This window comes from Rhinoderma darwinii (assembly GCF_050947455.1).
Source record: "Rhinoderma darwinii isolate aRhiDar2 chromosome 5 unlocalized genomic scaffold, aRhiDar2.hap1 SUPER_5_unloc_8, whole genome shotgun sequence".
NCBI lineage: Eukaryota > Metazoa > Chordata > Amphibia > Anura > Rhinodermatidae > Rhinoderma > Rhinoderma darwinii.
In genome coordinates, this window is record NW_027461821.1 from 115,374 (window position 1) to 131,843 (window position 16,470).

General features: G+C 47.9%; 11 non-coding genes across 11 annotated transcripts; all 11 read left to right on the forward strand.

Annotated features, from left to right (window-relative positions):
- The first annotated feature begins 565 nt into the window (after positions 1–565).
- On the forward strand, positions 566–756 carry LOC142697193 (U2 spliceosomal RNA). The gene has a single exon (XR_012865011.1). It is a non-coding gene; the product is annotated as a U2 spliceosomal RNA (small nuclear RNA).
- A 1,288-nt stretch (positions 757–2,044) lies between these two features.
- LOC142697194 (U2 spliceosomal RNA) lies at positions 2,045–2,235 on the forward strand. The gene has a single exon (XR_012865012.1). It is a non-coding gene; the product is annotated as a U2 spliceosomal RNA (small nuclear RNA).
- Positions 2,236–3,515: 1,280 nt separating this feature from the next.
- On the forward strand, positions 3,516–3,706 carry LOC142697197 (U2 spliceosomal RNA). Its single transcript, XR_012865014.1, has one exon. It is a non-coding gene; the product is annotated as a U2 spliceosomal RNA (small nuclear RNA).
- Positions 3,707–4,990: 1,284 nt separating this feature from the next.
- On the forward strand, positions 4,991–5,181 carry LOC142697198 (U2 spliceosomal RNA). Its single transcript, XR_012865015.1, has one exon. It is a non-coding gene; the product is annotated as a U2 spliceosomal RNA (small nuclear RNA).
- A 1,288-nt stretch (positions 5,182–6,469) lies between these two features.
- Positions 6,470–6,660, forward strand: LOC142697199 (U2 spliceosomal RNA). Its single transcript, XR_012865016.1, has one exon. It is a non-coding gene; the product is annotated as a U2 spliceosomal RNA (small nuclear RNA).
- Positions 6,661–7,936: 1,276 nt separating this feature from the next.
- LOC142697200 (U2 spliceosomal RNA) lies at positions 7,937–8,127 on the forward strand. The gene has a single exon (XR_012865017.1). It is a non-coding gene; the product is annotated as a U2 spliceosomal RNA (small nuclear RNA).
- A 1,280-nt stretch (positions 8,128–9,407) lies between these two features.
- On the forward strand, positions 9,408–9,598 carry LOC142697697 (U2 spliceosomal RNA). Its single transcript, XR_012865466.1, has one exon. It is a non-coding gene; the product is annotated as a U2 spliceosomal RNA (small nuclear RNA).
- Positions 9,599–10,906: 1,308 nt separating this feature from the next.
- LOC142697201 (U2 spliceosomal RNA) lies at positions 10,907–11,097 on the forward strand. The gene has a single exon (XR_012865018.1). It is a non-coding gene; the product is annotated as a U2 spliceosomal RNA (small nuclear RNA).
- A 1,292-nt stretch (positions 11,098–12,389) lies between these two features.
- On the forward strand, positions 12,390–12,580 carry LOC142697202 (U2 spliceosomal RNA). The gene has a single exon (XR_012865019.1). It is a non-coding gene; the product is annotated as a U2 spliceosomal RNA (small nuclear RNA).
- Positions 12,581–13,868: 1,288 nt separating this feature from the next.
- Positions 13,869–14,059, forward strand: LOC142697203 (U2 spliceosomal RNA). Its single transcript, XR_012865020.1, has one exon. It is a non-coding gene; the product is annotated as a U2 spliceosomal RNA (small nuclear RNA).
- A 1,300-nt stretch (positions 14,060–15,359) lies between these two features.
- On the forward strand, positions 15,360–15,550 carry LOC142697204 (U2 spliceosomal RNA). Its single transcript, XR_012865021.1, has one exon. It is a non-coding gene; the product is annotated as a U2 spliceosomal RNA (small nuclear RNA).
- Positions 15,551–16,470: the final 920 nt, after the last annotated feature.

Genomic DNA, 16,470 nt, shown 5'->3' on the forward strand with positions numbered 1-16,470 from the left:
GACAGCCTGGCGGCCGGCTGTTGCAGTGTTGCCCTCTCAGGCAACACTGAGTGACTGACTGAGCCTCACCGTCTTATATAAAGTTCAGACGGAACTTTGCACGTGTCATAGTGGAGCCCTCAGGATTCCAGAGCCAGCTTTCTGACATCATAATGGGGCCTCAGAGATAAAAGCCTGGGCCCAGGCAGTGTTGGTCAGTGCTGCTCAGCAGGCAGCACTGGACTGGACTGGATTACAGCTGATACAAGGTGTGAAGGAACAAGGGGTGGCTGTGGGCATGCACTTGCTGCCGCTGCCAGTGTTTATCTGCATGGCAGCAGGGCATTTGGGCGTTGCCAGGAAGGCGTTTTTATGTAGATTCCTCCTCTTTCAGCACTGCATTGTGGTGCAAGCAAAAGAAGCAAATCCTGTCTGGCTTCCTCTCCGGCCTTTATTCACCTCCCGTGTAGCTGTGAGTGTGTGAGCCTGCAGGGCCCCATGGAATTGCCTAGAAGTAGGCTGAATCGCTGCAAGGGCTGAACAGCAGTATCGGGCAGGCTCGGGCAACGCGCGGCCCGTTCGGGTTATCGCTTCTCGGCCTTTTGGCTAAGATCAAGTGTAGTATCTGTTCTTATCAGTTTAATATCTGATACGTCCCCTATCTGGGGACCATATATTAAATGGATTTTTAGAACAGGGAGATGGAAATAGAGCTTGCTCTGTCCACTCCACGCATTGACCTGGTATTGCAGTATTTCCAGGACCGGTGCACCCTTTCCTTATGTGTTGACTAAAAGCAGATTCCAAAAGTGTTTTTTGTCTTTGCTATTGTTTCTGTCTTTCTGAAGGGATCTCCCCTTTTAATCCCATTATTTCAACACCTGTTGGACAATGCATGAGTGATAATGAGCTCATTGATTAAATGCAATTAATGAATAGATTGCCACCTCTTGTTGTGTGTCGTCTGTGTTTCTGTGTTTCCGGCATTTCACATTGGAACACCTCATTCACCTTCCTTGTCTTCTCTCCGCCCTCCCTTTTAGGTAAGTTAAAGAGCTGCACCTGAGCCAGCCACTGATTGATTGATTGATTGATTGATTGATTGATTGATTGATTGATTGATTGATGCAGCACAACAGTCAAATAGTGGAGTGGAGTAGGGGAACAGCAAACAGCCAATAAAGCAGCCCGCCCGCTCGCCTGCCCGCCACAATGGACCTACCTGTGTACACTAGATGGATGTGATGGAATGTACTGTCGTCCCTACATTTCAAGAAGAAGTAAGAATTGCAGTTGCAACAAAGCCTTGCTTGCCTACAAAGAGAGCAGCAATTTGGATTTGTTACTATGTTACCTAGAAGAATAACAAACTGTGCAAGGATGGAGGTTGTAGGAGCAAGGAGAAGTTGTCTGTAAAGTTGGTGGATGCCTATTTTCCATTTTGCAGTCCCTTGTCTCCCTCTTGTGGCCTCCTGGAGGCAACTAGCTGTGCAAAAAAAAGACAGCCTGGCGGCCGGCTGTTGCAGTGTTGCCCTCTCAGGCAACACTGAGTGACTGACTGAGCCTCACCGTCTTATATAAAGTTCAGACGGAACTTTGCACGTGTCATAGTGGAGCCCTCAGGATTCCAGAGCCAGCTTTCTGACATCATAATGGGGCCTCAGAGATAAAAGCCTGGGCCCAGGCAGTGTTGGTCAGTGCTGCTCAGCAGGCAGCACTGGACTGGACTGGATTACAGCTGATACAAGGTGTGAAGGAACAAGGGGTGGCTGTGGGCATGCACTTGCTGCCGCTGCCAGTGTTTATCTGCATGGCAGCAGGGCATTTGGGCGTTGCCAGGAAGGCGTTTTTATGTAGATTCCTCCTCTTTCAGCACTGCATTGTGGTGCAAGCAAAAGAAGCAAATCCTGTCTGGCTTCCTCTCCGGCCTTTATTCACCTCCCGTGTAGCTGTGAGTGTGTGAGCCTGCAGGGCCCCATGGAATTGCCTAGAAGTAGGCTGAATCGCTGCAAGGGCTGAACAGCAGTATCGGGCAGGCTCGGGCAACGCGCGGCCCGTTCGGGTTATCGCTTCTCGGCCTTTTGGCTAAGATCAAGTGTAGTATCTGTTCTTATCAGTTTAATATCTGATACGTCCCCTATCTGGGGACCATATATTAAATGGATTTTTAGAACAGGGAGATGGAAATAGAGCTTGCTCTGTCCACTCCACGCATTGACCTGGTATTGCAGTATTTCCAGGACCGGTGCACCCTTTCCTTATGTGTTGACTAAAAGCAGATTCCAAAAGTGTTTTTTGTCTTTGCTATTGTTTCTGTCTTTCTGAAGGGATCTCCCCTTTTAATCCCATTATTTCAACACCTGTTGGACAATGCATGAGTGATAATGAGCTCATTGATTAAATGCAATTAATGAATAGATTGCCACCTCTTGTTGTGTGTCGTCTGTGTTTCTGTGTTTCCGGCATTTCACATTGGAACACCTCATTCACCTTCCTTGTCTTCTCTCCGCCCTCCCTTTTAGGTAAGTTAAAGAGCTGCACCTGAGCCAGCCACTGATTGATTGATTGATTGATTGATTGATTGATTGATTGATTGATGCAGCACAACAGTCAAATAGTGGAGTGGAGTAGGGGAACAGCAAACAGCCAATAAAGCAGCCCGCCCGCTCGCCTGCCCGCCACAATGGACCTACCTGTGTACACTAGATGGATGTGATGGAATGTACTGTCGTCCCTACATTTCAAGAAGAAGTAAGAATTGCAGTTGCAACAAAGCCTTGCTTGCCTACAAAGAGAGCAGCAATTTGGATTTGTTACTATGTTACCTAGAAGAATAACAAACTGTGCAAGGATGGAGGTTGTAGGAGCAAGGAGAAGTTGTCTGTAAAGTTGGTGGATGCCTATTTTCCATTTTGCAGTCCCTTGTCTCCCTCTTGTGGCCTCCTGGAGGCAACTAGCTGTGCAAAAAAAAGACAGCCTGGCGGCCGGCTGTTGCAGTGTTGCCCTCTCAGGCAACACTGAGTGACTGACTGAGCCTCACCGTCTTATATAAAGTTCAGACGGAACTTTGCACGTGTCATAGTGGAGCCCTCAGGATTCCAGAGCCAGCTTTCTGACATCATAATGGGGCCTCAGAGATAAAAGCCTGGGCCCAGGCAGTGTTGGTCAGTGCTGCTCAGCAGGCAGCACTGGACTGGACTGGATTACAGCTGATACAAGGTGTGAAGGAACAAGGGGTGGCTGTGGGCATGCACTTGCTGCCGCTGCCAGTGTTTATCTGCATGGCAGCAGGGCATTTGGGCGTTGCCAGGAAGGCGTTTTTATGTAGATTCCTCCTCTTTCAGCACTGCATTGTGGTGCAAGCAAAAGAAGCAAATCCTGTCTGGCTTCCTCTCCGGCCTTTATTCACCTCCCGTGTAGCTGTGAGTGTGTGAGCCTGCAGGGCCCCATGGAATTGCCTAGAAGTAGGCTGAATCGCTGCAAGGGCTGAACAGCAGTATCGGGCAGGCTCGGGCAACGCGCGGCCCGTTCGGGTTATCGCTTCTCGGCCTTTTGGCTAAGATCAAGTGTAGTATCTGTTCTTATCAGTTTAATATCTGATACGTCCCCTATCTGGGGACCATATATTAAATGGATTTTTAGAACAGGGAGATGGAAATAGAGCTTGCTCTGTCCACTCCACGCATTGACCTGGTATTGCAGTATTTCCAGGACCGGTGCACCCTTTCCTTATGTGTTGACTAAAAGCAGATTCCAAAAGTGTTTTTTGTCTTTGCTATTGTTTCTGTCTTTCTGAAGGGATCTCCCCTTTTAATCCCATTATTTCAACACCTGTTGGACAATGCATGAGTGATAATGAGCTCATTGATTAAATGCAATTAATGAATAGATTGCCACCTCTTGTTGTGTGTCGTCTGTGTTTCTGTGTTTCCGGCATTTCACATTGGAACACCTCATTCACCTTCCTTGTCTTCTCTCCGCCCTCCCTTTTAGGTAAGTTAAAGAGCTGCACCTGAGCCAGCCACTGATTGATTGATTGATTGATTGATTGATTGATTGATTGATTGATTGATGCAGCACAACAGTCAAATAGTGGAGTGGAGTAGGGGAACAGCAAACAGCCAATAAAGCAGCCCGCCCGCTCGCCTGCCCGCCACAATGGACCTACCTGTGTACACTAGATGGATGTGATGGAATGTACTGTCGTCCCTACATTTCAAGAAGAAGTAAGAATTGCAGTTGCAACAAAGCCTTGCTTGCCTACAAAGAGAGCAGCAATTTGGATTTGTTACTATGTTACCTAGAAGAATAACAAACTGTGCAAGGATGGAGGTTGTAGGAGCAAGGAGAAGTTGTCTGTAAAGTTGGTGGATGCCTATTTTCCATTTTGCAGTCCCTTGTCTCCCTCTTGTGGCCTCCTGGAGGCAACTAGCTGTGCAAAAAAAAGACAGCCTGGCGGCCGGCTGTTGCAGTGTTGCCCTCTCAGGCAACACTGAGTGACTGACTGAGCCTCACCGTCTTATATAAAGTTCAGACGGAACTTTGCACGTGTCATAGTGGAGCCCTCAGGATTCCAGAGCCAGCTTTCTGACATCATAATGGGGCCTCAGAGATAAAAGCCTGGGCCCAGGCAGTGTTGGTCAGTGCTGCTCAGCAGGCAGCACTGGACTGGACTGGATTACAGCTGATACAAGGTGTGAAGGAACAAGGGGTGGCTGTGGGCATGCACTTGCTGCCGCTGCCAGTGTTTATCTGCATGGCAGCAGGGCATTTGGGCGTTGCCAGGAAGGCGTTTTTATGTAGATTCCTCCTCTTTCAGCACTGCATTGTGGTGCAAGCAAAAGAAGCAAATCCTGTCTGGCTTCCTCTCCGGCCTTTATTCACCTCCCGTGTAGCTGTGAGTGTGTGAGCCTGCAGGGCCCCATGGAATTGCCTAGAAGTAGGCTGAATCGCTGCAAGGGCTGAACAGCAGTATCGGGCAGGCTCGGGCAACGCGCGGCCCGTTCGGGTTATCGCTTCTCGGCCTTTTGGCTAAGATCAAGTGTAGTATCTGTTCTTATCAGTTTAATATCTGATACGTCCCCTATCTGGGGACCATATATTAAATGGATTTTTAGAACAGGGAGATGGAAATAGAGCTTGCTCTGTCCACTCCACGCATTGACCTGGTATTGCAGTATTTCCAGGACCGGTGCACCCTTTCCTTATGTGTTGACTAAAAGCAGATTCCAAAAGTGTTTTTTGTCTTTGCTATTGTTTCTGTCTTTCTGAAGGGATCTCCCCTTTTAATCCCATTATTTCAACACCTGTTGGACAATGCATGAGTGATAATGAGCTCATTGATTAAATGCAATTAATGAATAGATTGCCACCTCTTGTTGTGTGTCGTCTGTGTTTCTGTGTTTCCGGCATTTCACATTGGAACACCTCATTCACCTTCCTTGTCTTCTCTCCGCCCTCCCTTTTAGGTAAGTTAAAGAGCTGCACCTGAGCCAGCCACTGATTGATTGATTGATTGATTGATTGATTGATTGATTGATTGATTGATTGATGCAGCACAACAGTCAAATAGTGGAGTGGAGTAGGGGAACAGCAAACAGCCAATAAAGCAGCCCGCCCGCTCGCCTGCCCGCCACAATGGACCTACCTGTGTACACTAGATGGATGTGATGGAATGTACTGTCGTCCCTACATTTCAAGAAGAAGTAAGAATTGCAGTTGCAACAAAGCCTTGCTTGCCTACAAAGAGAGCAGCAATTTGGATTTGTTACTATGTTACCTAGAAGAATAACAAACTGTGCAAGGATGGAGGTTGTAGGAGCAAGGAGAAGTTGTCTGTAAAGTTGGTGGATGCCTATTTTCCATTTTGCAGTCCCTTGTCTCCCTCTTGTGGCCTCCTGGAGGCAACTAGCTGTGCAAAAAAAAGACAGCCTGGCGGCCGGCTGTTGCAGTGTTGCCCTCTCAGGCAACACTGAGTGACTGACTGAGCCTCACCGTCTTATATAAAGTTCAGACGGAACTTTGCACGTGTCATAGTGGAGCCCTCAGGATTCCAGAGCCAGCTTTCTGACATCATAATGGGGCCTCAGAGATAAAAGCCTGGGCCCAGGCAGTGTTGGTCAGTGCTGCTCAGCAGGCAGCACTGGACTGGACTGGATTACAGCTGATACAAGGTGTGAAGGAACAAGGGGTGGCTGTGGGCATGCACTTGCTGCCGCTGCCAGTGTTTATCTGCATGGCAGCAGGGCATTTGGGCGTTGCCAGGAAGGCGTTTTTATGTAGATTCCTCCTCTTTCAGCACTGCATTGTGGTGCAAGCAAAAGAAGCAAATCCTGTCTGGCTTCCTCTCCGGCCTTTATTCACCTCCCGTGTAGCTGTGAGTGTGTGAGCCTGCAGGGCCCCATGGAATTGCCTAGAAGTAGGCTGAATCGCTGCAAGGGCTGAACAGCAGTATCGGGCAGGCTCGGGCAACGCGCGGCCCGTTCGGGTTATCGCTTCTCGGCCTTTTGGCTAAGATCAAGTGTAGTATCTGTTCTTATCAGTTTAATATCTGATACGTCCCCTATCTGGGGACCATATATTAAATGGATTTTTAGAACAGGGAGATGGAAATAGAGCTTGCTCTGTCCACTCCACGCATTGACCTGGTATTGCAGTATTTCCAGGACCGGTGCACCCTTTCCTTATGTGTTGACTAAAAGCAGATTCCAAAAGTGTTTTTTGTCTTTGCTATTGTTTCTGTCTTTCTGAAGGGATCTCCCCTTTTAATCCCATTATTTCAACACCTGTTGGACAATGCATGAGTGATAATGAGCTCATTGATTAAATGCAATTAATGAATAGATTGCCACCTCTTGTTGTGTGTCGTCTGTGTTTCTGTGTTTCCGGCATTTCACATTGGAACACCTCATTCACCTTCCTTGTCTTCTCTCCGCCCTCCCTTTTAGGTAAGTTAAAGAGCTGCACCTGAGCCAGCCACTGATTGATTGATTGATTGATTGATTGATTGATTGATTGATGCAGCACAACAGTCAAATAGTGGAGTGGAGTAGGGGAACAGCAAACAGCCAATAAAGCAGCCCGCCCGCTCGCCTGCCCGCCACAATGGACCTACCTGTGTACACTAGATGGATGTGATGGAATGTACTGTCGTCCCTACATTTCAAGAAGAAGTAAGAATTGCAGTTGCAACAAAGCCTTGCTTGCCTACAAAGAGAGCAGCAATTTGGATTTGTTACTATGTTACCTAGAAGAATAACAAACTGTGCAAGGATGGAGGTTGTAGGAGCAAGGAGAAGTTGTCTGTAAAGTTGGTGGATGCCTATTTTCCATTTTGCAGTCCCTTGTCTCCCTCTTGTGGCCTCCTGGAGGCAACTAGCTGTGCAAAAAAAAGACAGCCTGGCGGCCGGCTGTTGCAGTGTTGCCCTCTCAGGCAACACTGAGTGACTGACTGAGCCTCACCGTCTTATATAAAGTTCAGACGGAACTTTGCACGTGTCATAGTGGAGCCCTCAGGATTCCAGAGCCAGCTTTCTGACATCATAATGGGGCCTCAGAGATAAAAGCCTGGGCCCAGGCAGTGTTGGTCAGTGCTGCTCAGCAGGCAGCACTGGACTGGACTGGATTACAGCTGATACAAGGTGTGAAGGAACAAGGGGTGGCTGTGGGCATGCACTTGCTGCCGCTGCCAGTGTTTATCTGCATGGCAGCAGGGCATTTGGGCGTTGCCAGGAAGGCGTTTTTATGTAGATTCCTCCTCTTTCAGCACTGCATTGTGGTGCAAGCAAAAGAAGCAAATCCTGTCTGGCTTCCTCTCCGGCCTTTATTCACCTCCCGTGTAGCTGTGAGTGTGTGAGCCTGCAGGGCCCCATGGAATTGCCTAGAAGTAGGCTGAATCGCTGCAAGGGCTGAACAGCAGTATCGGGCAGGCTCGGGCAACGCGCGGCCCGTTCGGGTTATCGCTTCTCGGCCTTTTGGCTAAGATCAAGTGTAGTATCTGTTCTTATCAGTTTAATATCTGATACGTCCCCTATCTGGGGACCATATATTAAATGGATTTTTAGAACAGGGAGATGGAAATAGAGCTTGCTCTGTCCACTCCACGCATTGACCTGGTATTGCAGTATTTCCAGGACCGGTGCACCCTTTCCTTATGTGTTGACTAAAAGCAGATTCCAAAAGTGTTTTTTGTCTTTGCTATTGTTTCTGTCTTTCTGAAGGGATCTCCCCTTTTAATCCCATTATTTCAACACCTGTTGGACAATGCATGAGTGATAATGAGCTCATTGATTAAATGCAATTAATGAATAGATTGCCACCTCTTGTTGTGTGTCGTCTGTGTTTCTGTGTTTCCGGCATTTCACATTGGAACACCTCATTCACCTTCCTTGTCTTCTCTCCGCCCTCCCTTTTAGGTAAGTTAAAGAGCTGCACCTGAGCCAGCCACTGATTGATTGATTGATTGATTGATTGATTGATTGATTGATTGATGCAGCACAACAGTCAAATAGTGGAGTGGAGTAGGGGAACAGCAAACAGCCAATAAAGCAGCCCGCCCGCTCGCCTGCCCGCCACAATGGACCTACCTGTGTACACTAGATGGATGTGATGGAATGTACTGTCGTCCCTACATTTCAAGAAGAAGTAAGAATTGCAGTTGCAACAAAGCCTTGCTTGCCTACAAAGAGAGCAGCAATTTGGATTTGTTACTATGTTACCTAGAAGAATAACAAACTGTGCAAGGATGGAGGTTGTAGGAGCAAGGAGAAGTTGTCTGTAAAGTTGGTGGATGCCTATTTTCCATTTTGCAGTCCCTTGTCTCCCTCTTGTGGCCTCCTGGAGGCAACTAGCTGTGCAAAAAAAAGACAGCCTGGCGGCCGGCTGTTGCAGTGTTGCCCTCTCAGGCAACACTGAGTGACTGACTGAGCCTCACCGTCTTATATAAAGTTCAGACGGAACTTTGCACGTGTCATAGTGGAGCCCTCAGGATTCCAGAGCCAGCTTTCTGACATCATAATGGGGCCTCAGAGATAAAAGCCTGGGCCCAGGCAGTGTTGGTCAGTGCTGCTCAGCAGGCAGCACTGGACTGGACTGGATTACAGCTGATACAAGGTGTGAAGGAACAAGGGGTGGCTGTGGGCATGCACTTGCTGCCGCTGCCAGTGTTTATCTGCATGGCAGCAGGGCATTTGGGCGTTGCCAGGAAGGCGTTTTTATGTAGATTCCTCCTCTTTCAGCACTGCATTGTGGTGCAAGCAAAAGAAGCAAATCCTGTCTGGCTTCCTCTCCGGCCTTTATTCACCTCCCGTGTATCTGTGAGTGTGTGAGCCTGCAGGGCCCCATGGAATTGCCTAGAAGTAGGCTGAATCGCTGCAAGGGCTGAACAGCAGTATCGGGCAGGCTCGGGCAACGCGCGGCCCGTTCGGGTTATCGCTTCTCGGCCTTTTGGCTAAGATCAAGTGTAGTATCTGTTCTTATCAGTTTAATATCTGATACGTCCCCTATCTCGGGACCATATATTAAATGGATTTTTAGAACAGGGAGATGGAAATAGAGCTTGCTCTGTCCACTCCACGCATTGACCTGGTATTGCAGTATTTCCAGGACCGGTGCACCCTTTCCTTATGTGTTGACTAAAAGCAGATTCCAAAAGTGTTTTTTGTCTTTGCTATTGTTTCTGTCTTTCTGAAGGGATCTCCCCTTTTAATCCCATTATTTCAACACCTGTTGGACAATGCATGAGTGATAATGAGCTCATTGATTAAATGCAATTAATGAATAGATTGCCACCTCTTGTTGTGTGTCGTCTGTGTTTCTGTGTTTCCGGCATTTCACATTGGAACACCTCATTCACCTTCCTTGTCTTCTCTCCGCCCTCCCTTTTAGGTAAGTTAAAGAGCTGCACCTGAGCCAGCCACTGATTGATTGATTGATTGATTGATGGATTGATTGATTGATTGATTGATTGATTGATTGATTGATTGATTGATGCAGCACAACAGTCAAATAGTGGAGTGGAGTAGGGGAACAGCAAACAGCCAATAAAGCAGCCCGCCCGCTCGCCTGCCCGCCACAATGGACCTACCTGTGTACACTAGATGGATGTGATGGAATGTACTGTCGTCCCTACATTTCAAGAAGAAGTAAGAATTGCAGTTGCAACAAAGCCTTGCTTGCCTACAAAGAGAGCAGCAATTTGGATTTGTTACTATGTTACCTAGAAGAATAACAAACTGTGCAAGGATGGAGGTTGTAGGAGCAAGGAGAAGTTGTCTGTAAAGTTGGTGGATGCCTATTTTCCATTTTGCAGTCCCTTGTCTCCCTCTTGTGGCCTCCTGGAGGCAACTAGCTGTGCAAAAAAAAGACAGCCTGGCGGCCGGCTGTTGCAGTGTTGCCCTCTCAGGCAACACTGAGTGACTGACTGAGCCTCACCGTCTTATATAAAGTTCAGACGGAACTTTGCACGTGTCATAGTGGAGCCCTCAGGATTCCAGAGCCAGCTTTCTGAAATCATAATGGGGCCTCAGAGATAAAAGCCTGGGCCCAGGCAGTGTTGGTCAGTGCTGCTCAGCAGGCAGCACTGGACTGGACTGGATTACAGCTGATACAAGGTGTGAAGGAACAAGGGGTGGCTGTGGGCATGCACTTGCTGCCGCTGCCAGTGTTTATCTGCATGGCAGCAGGGCATTTGGGCGTTGCCAGGAAGGCGTTTTTATGTAGATTCCTCCTCTTTCAGCACTGCATTGTGGTGCAAGCAAAAGAAGCAAATCCTGTCTGGCTTCCTCTCCGGCCTTTATTCACCTCCCGTGTAGCTGTGAGTGTGTGAGCCTGCAGGGCCCCATGGAATTGCCTAGAAGTAGGCTGAATCGCTGCAAGGGCTGAACAGCAGTATCGGGCAGGCTCGGGCAACGCGCGGCCCGTTCGGGTTATCGCTTCTCGGCCTTTTGGCTAAGATCAAGTGTAGTATCTGTTCTTATCAGTTTAATATCTGATACGTCCCCTATCTGGGGACCATATATTAAATGGATTTTTAGAACAGGGAGATGGAAATAGAGCTTGCTCTGTCCACTCCACGCATTGACCTGGTATTGCAGTATTTCCAGGACCGGTGCACCCTTTCCTTATGTGTTGACTAAAAGCAGATTCCAAAAGTGTTTTTTGTCTTTGCTATTGTTTCTGTCTTTCTGAAGGGATCTCCCCTTTTAATCCCATTATTTCAACACCTGTTGGACAATGCATGAGTGATAATGAGCTCATTGATTAAATGCAATTAATGAATAGATTGCCACCTCTTGTTGTGTGTCGTCTGTGTTTCTGTGTTTCCGGCATTTCACATTGGAACACCTCATTCACCTTCCTTGTCTTCTCTCCGCCCTCCCTTTTAGGTAAGTTAAAGAGCTGCACCTGAGCCAGCCACTGATTGATTGATTGATTGATTGATTGATTGATTGATTGATTGATTGATTGATTGATGCAGCACAACAGTCAAATAGTGGAGTGGAGTAGGGGAACAGCAAACAGCCAATAAAGCAGCCCGCCCGCTCGCCTGCCCGCCACAATGGACCTACCTGTGTACACTAGATGGATGTGATGGAATGTACTGTCGTCCCTACATTTCAAGAAGAAGTAAGAATTGCAGTTGCAACAAAGCCTTGCTTGCCTACAAAGAGAGCAGCAATTTGGATTTGTTACTATGTTACCTAGAAGAATAACAAACTGTGCAAGGATGGAGGTTGTAGGAGCAAGGAGAAGTTGTCTGTAAAGTTGGTGGATGCCTATTTTCCATTTTGCAGTCCCTTGTCTCCCTCTTGTGGCCTCCTGGAGGCAACTAGCTGTGCAAAAAAAAGACAGCCTGGCGGCCGGCTGTTGCAGTGTTGCCCTCTCAGGCAACACTGAGTGACTGACTGAGCCTCACCGTCTTATATAAAGTTCAGACGGAACTTTGCACGTGTCATAGTGGAGCCCTCAGGATTCCAGAGCCAGCTTTCTGACATCATAATGGGGCCTCAGAGATAAAAGCCTGGGCCCAGGCAGTGTTGGTCAGTGCTGCTCAGCAGGCAGCACTGGACTGGACTGGATTACAGCTGATACAAGGTGTGAAGGAACAAGGGGTGGCTGTGGGCATGCACTTGCTGCCGCTGCCAGTGTTTATCTGCATGGCAGCAGGGCATTTGGGCGTTGCCAGGAAGGCGTTTTTATGTAGATTCCTCCTCTTTCAGCACTGCATTGTGGTGCAAGCAAAAGAAGCAAATCCTGTCTGGCTTCCTCTCCGGCCTTTATTCACCTCCCGTGTAGCTGTGAGTGTGTGAGCCTGCAGGGCCCCATGGAATTGCCTAGAAGTAGGCTGAATCGCTGCAAGGGCTGAACAGCAGTATCGGGCAGGCTCGGGCAACGCGCGGCCCGTTCGGGTTATCGCTTCTCGGCCTTTTGGCTAAGATCAAGTGTAGTATCTGTTCTTATCAGTTTAATATCTGATACGTCCCCTATCTGGGGACCATATATTAAATGGATTTTTAGAACAGGGAGATGGAAATAGAGCTTGCTCTGTCCACTCCACGCATTGACCTGGTATTGCAGTATTTCCAGGACCGGTGCACCCTTTCCTTATGTGTTGACTAAAAGCAGATTCCAAAAGTGTTTTTTGTCTTTGCTATTGTTTCTGTCTTTCTGAAGGGATCTCCCCTTTTAATCCCATTATTTCAACACCTGTTGGACAATGCATGAGTGATAATGAGCTCATTGATTAAATGCAATTAATGAATAGATTGCCACCTCTTGTTGTGTGTCGTCTGTGTTTCTGTGTTTCCGGCATTTCACATTGGAACACCTCATTCACCTTCCTTGTCTTCTCTCCGCCCTCCCTTTTAGGTAAGTTAAAGAGCTGCACCTGAGCCAGCCACTGATTGATTGATTGATTGATTGATTGATTGATTGATTGATTGATTGATTGATGCAGCACAACAGTCAAATAGTGGAGTGGAGTAGGGGAACAGCAAACAGCCAATAAAGCAGCCCGCCCGCTCGCCTGCCCGCCACAATGGACCTACCTGTGTACACTAGATGGATGTGATGGAATGTACTGTCGTCCCTACATTTCAAGAAGAAGTAAGAATTGCAGTTGCAACAAAGCCTTGCTTGCCTACAAAGAGAGCAGCAATTTGGATTTGTTACTATGTTACCTAGAAGAATAACAAACTGTGCAAGGATGGAGGTTGTAGGAGCAAGGAGAAGTTGTCTGTAAAGTTGGTGGATGCCTATTTTCCATTTTGCAGTCCCTTGTCTCCCTCTTGTGGCCTCCTGGAGGCAACTAGCTGTGCAAAAAAAAGACAGCCTGGCGGCCGGCTGTTGCAGTGTTGCCCTCTCAGGCAACACTGAGTGACTGACTGAGCCTCACCGTCTTATATAAAGTTCAGACGGAACTTTGCACGTGTCATAGTGGAGCCCTCAGGATTCCAGAGCCAGCTTTCTGACATCATAATGGGGCCTCAGAGATAAAAGCCTGGGCCCAGGCAGTGTTGGTCAGTGCTGCTCAGCAGGCAGCACTGGACTGGACTGGATTACAGCTGATACAAGGTGTGAAGGAACAAGGGGTGGCTGTGGGCATGCACTTGCTGCCGCTGCCAGTGTTTATCTGCATGGCAGCAGGGCATTTGGGCGTTGCCAGGAAGGCGTTTTTATGTAGATTCCTCCTCTTTCAGCACTGCATTGTGGTGCAAGCAAAAGAAGCAAATCCTGTCTGGCTTCCTCTCCGGCCTTTATTCACCTCCCGTGTAGCTGTGAGTGTGTGAGCCTGCAGGGCCCCATGGAATTGCCTAGAAGTAGGCTGAATCGCTGCAAGGGCTGAACAGCAGTATCGGGCAGGCTCGGGCAACGCGCGGCCCGTTCGGGTTATCGCTTCTCGGCCTTTTGGCTAAGATCAAGTGTAGTATCTGTTCTTATCAGTTTAATATCTGATACGTCCCCTATCTGGGGACCATATATTAAATGGATTTTTAGAACAGGGAGATGGAAATAGAGCTTGCTCTGTCCACTCCACGCATTGACCTGGTATTGCAGTATTTCCAGGACCGGTGCACCCTTTCCTTATGTGTTGACTAAAAGCAGATTCCAAAAGTGTTTTTTGTCTTTGCTATTGTTTCTGTCTTTCTGAAGGGATCTCCCCTTTTAATCCCATTATTTCAACACCTGTTGGACAATGCATGAGTGATAATGAGCTCATTGATTAAATGCAATTAATGAATAGATTGCCACCTCTTGTTGTGTGTCGTCTGTGTTTCTGTGTTTCCGGCATTTCACATTGGAACACCTCATTCACCTTCCTTGTCTTCTCTCCGCCCTCCCTTTTAGGTAAGTTAAAGAGCTGCACCTGAGCCAGCCACTGATTGATTGATTGATTGATTGATTGATTGATTGATTGATTGATTGATTGATTGATTGATTGATGCAGCACAACAGTCAAATAGTGGAGTGGAGTAGGGGAACAGCAAACAGCCAATAAAGCAGCCCGCCCGCTCGCCTGCCCGCCACAATGGACCTACCTGTGTACACTAGATGGATGTGATGGAATGTACTGTCGTCCCTACATTTCAAGAAGAAGTAAGAATTGCAGTTGCAACAAAGCCTTGCTTGCCTACAAAGAGAGCAGCAATTTGGATTTGTTACTATGTTACCTAGAAGAATAACAAACTGTGCAAGGATGGAGGTTGTAGGAGCAAGGAGAAGTTGTCTGTAAAGTTGGTGGATGCCTATTTTCCATTTTGCAGTCCCTTGTCTCCCTCTTGTGGCCTCCTGGAGGCAACTAGCTGTGCAAAAAAAAGACAGCCTGGCGGCCGGCTGTTGCAGTGTTGCCCTCTCAGGCAACACTGAGTGACTGACTGAGCCTCACCGTCTTATATAAAGTTCAGACGGAACTTTGCACGTGTCATAGTGGAGCCCTCAGGATTCCAGAGCCAGCTTTCTGACATCATAATGGGGCCTCAGAGATAAAAGCCTGGGCCCAGGCAGTGTTGGTCAGTGCTGCTCAGCAGGCAGCACTGGACTGGACTGGATTACAGCTGATACAAGGTGTGAAGGAACAAGGGGTGGCTGTGGGCATGCACTTGCTGCCGCTGCCAGTGTTTATCTGCATGGCAGCAGGGCATTTGGGCGTTGCCAGGAAGGCGTTTTTATGTAGATTCCTCCTCTTTCAGCACTGCATTGTGGTGCAAGCAAAAGAAGCAAATCCTGTCTGGCTTCCTCTCCGGCCTTTATTCACCTCCCGTGTAGCTGTGAGTGTGTGAGCCTGCAGGGCCCCATGGAATTGCCTAGAAGTAGGCTGAATCGCTGCAAGGGCTGAACAGCAGTATCGGGCAGGCTCGGGCAACGCGCGGCCCGTTCGGGTTATCGCTTCTCGGCCTTTTGGCTAAGATCAAGTGTAGTATCTGTTCTTATCAGTTTAATATCTGATACGTCCCCTATCTGGGGACCATATATTAAATGGATTTTTAGAACAGGGAGATGGAAATAGAGCTTGCTCTGTCCACTCCACGCATTGACCTGGTATTGCAGTATTTCCAGGACCGGTGCACCCTTTCCTTATGTGTTGACTAAAAGCAGATTCCAAAAGTGTTTTTTGTCTTTGCTATTGTTTCTGTCTTTCTGAAGGGATCTCCCCTTTTAATCCCATTATTTCAACACCTGTTGGACAATGCATGAGTGATAATGAGCTCATTGATTAAATGCAATTAATGAATAGATTGCCACCTCTTGTTGTGTGTCGTCTGTGTTTCTGTGTTTCCGGCATTTCACATTGGAACACCTCATTCACCTTCCTTGTCTTCTCTCCGCCCTCCCTTTTAGGTAAGTTAAAGAGCTGCACCTGAGCCAGCCACTGATTGATTGATTGATTGATTGATTGATTGATTGATTGATTGATTGATTGATGCAGCACAACAGTCAAATAGTGGAGTGGAGTAGGGGAACAGCAAACAGCCAATAAAGCAGCCCGCCCGCTCGCCTGCCCGCCACAATGGACCTACCTGTGTACACTAGATGGATGTGATGGAATGTACTGTCGTCCCTACATTTCAAGAAGAAGTAAGAATTGCAGTTGCAACAAAGCCTTGCTTGCCTACAAAGAGAGCAGCAATTTGGATTTGTTACTATGTTACCTAGAAGAATAACAAACTGTGCAAGGATGGAGGTTGTAGGAGCAAGGAGAAGTTGTCTGTAAAGTTGGTGGATGCCTATTTTCCATTTTGCAGTCCCTTGTCTCCCTCTTGTGGCCTCCTGGAGGCAACTAGCTGTGCAAAAAAAAGACAGCCTGGCGGCCGGCTGTTGCAGTGTTGCCCTCTCAGGCAACACTGAGTGACTGACTGAGCCTCACCGTCTTATATAAAGTTCAGACGGAACTTTGCACGTGTCATAGTGGAGCCCTCAGGATTCCAGAGCCAGCTTTCTGACATCATAATGGGGCCTCAGAGATAAAAGCCTGGGCCCAGGCAGTGTTGGTCA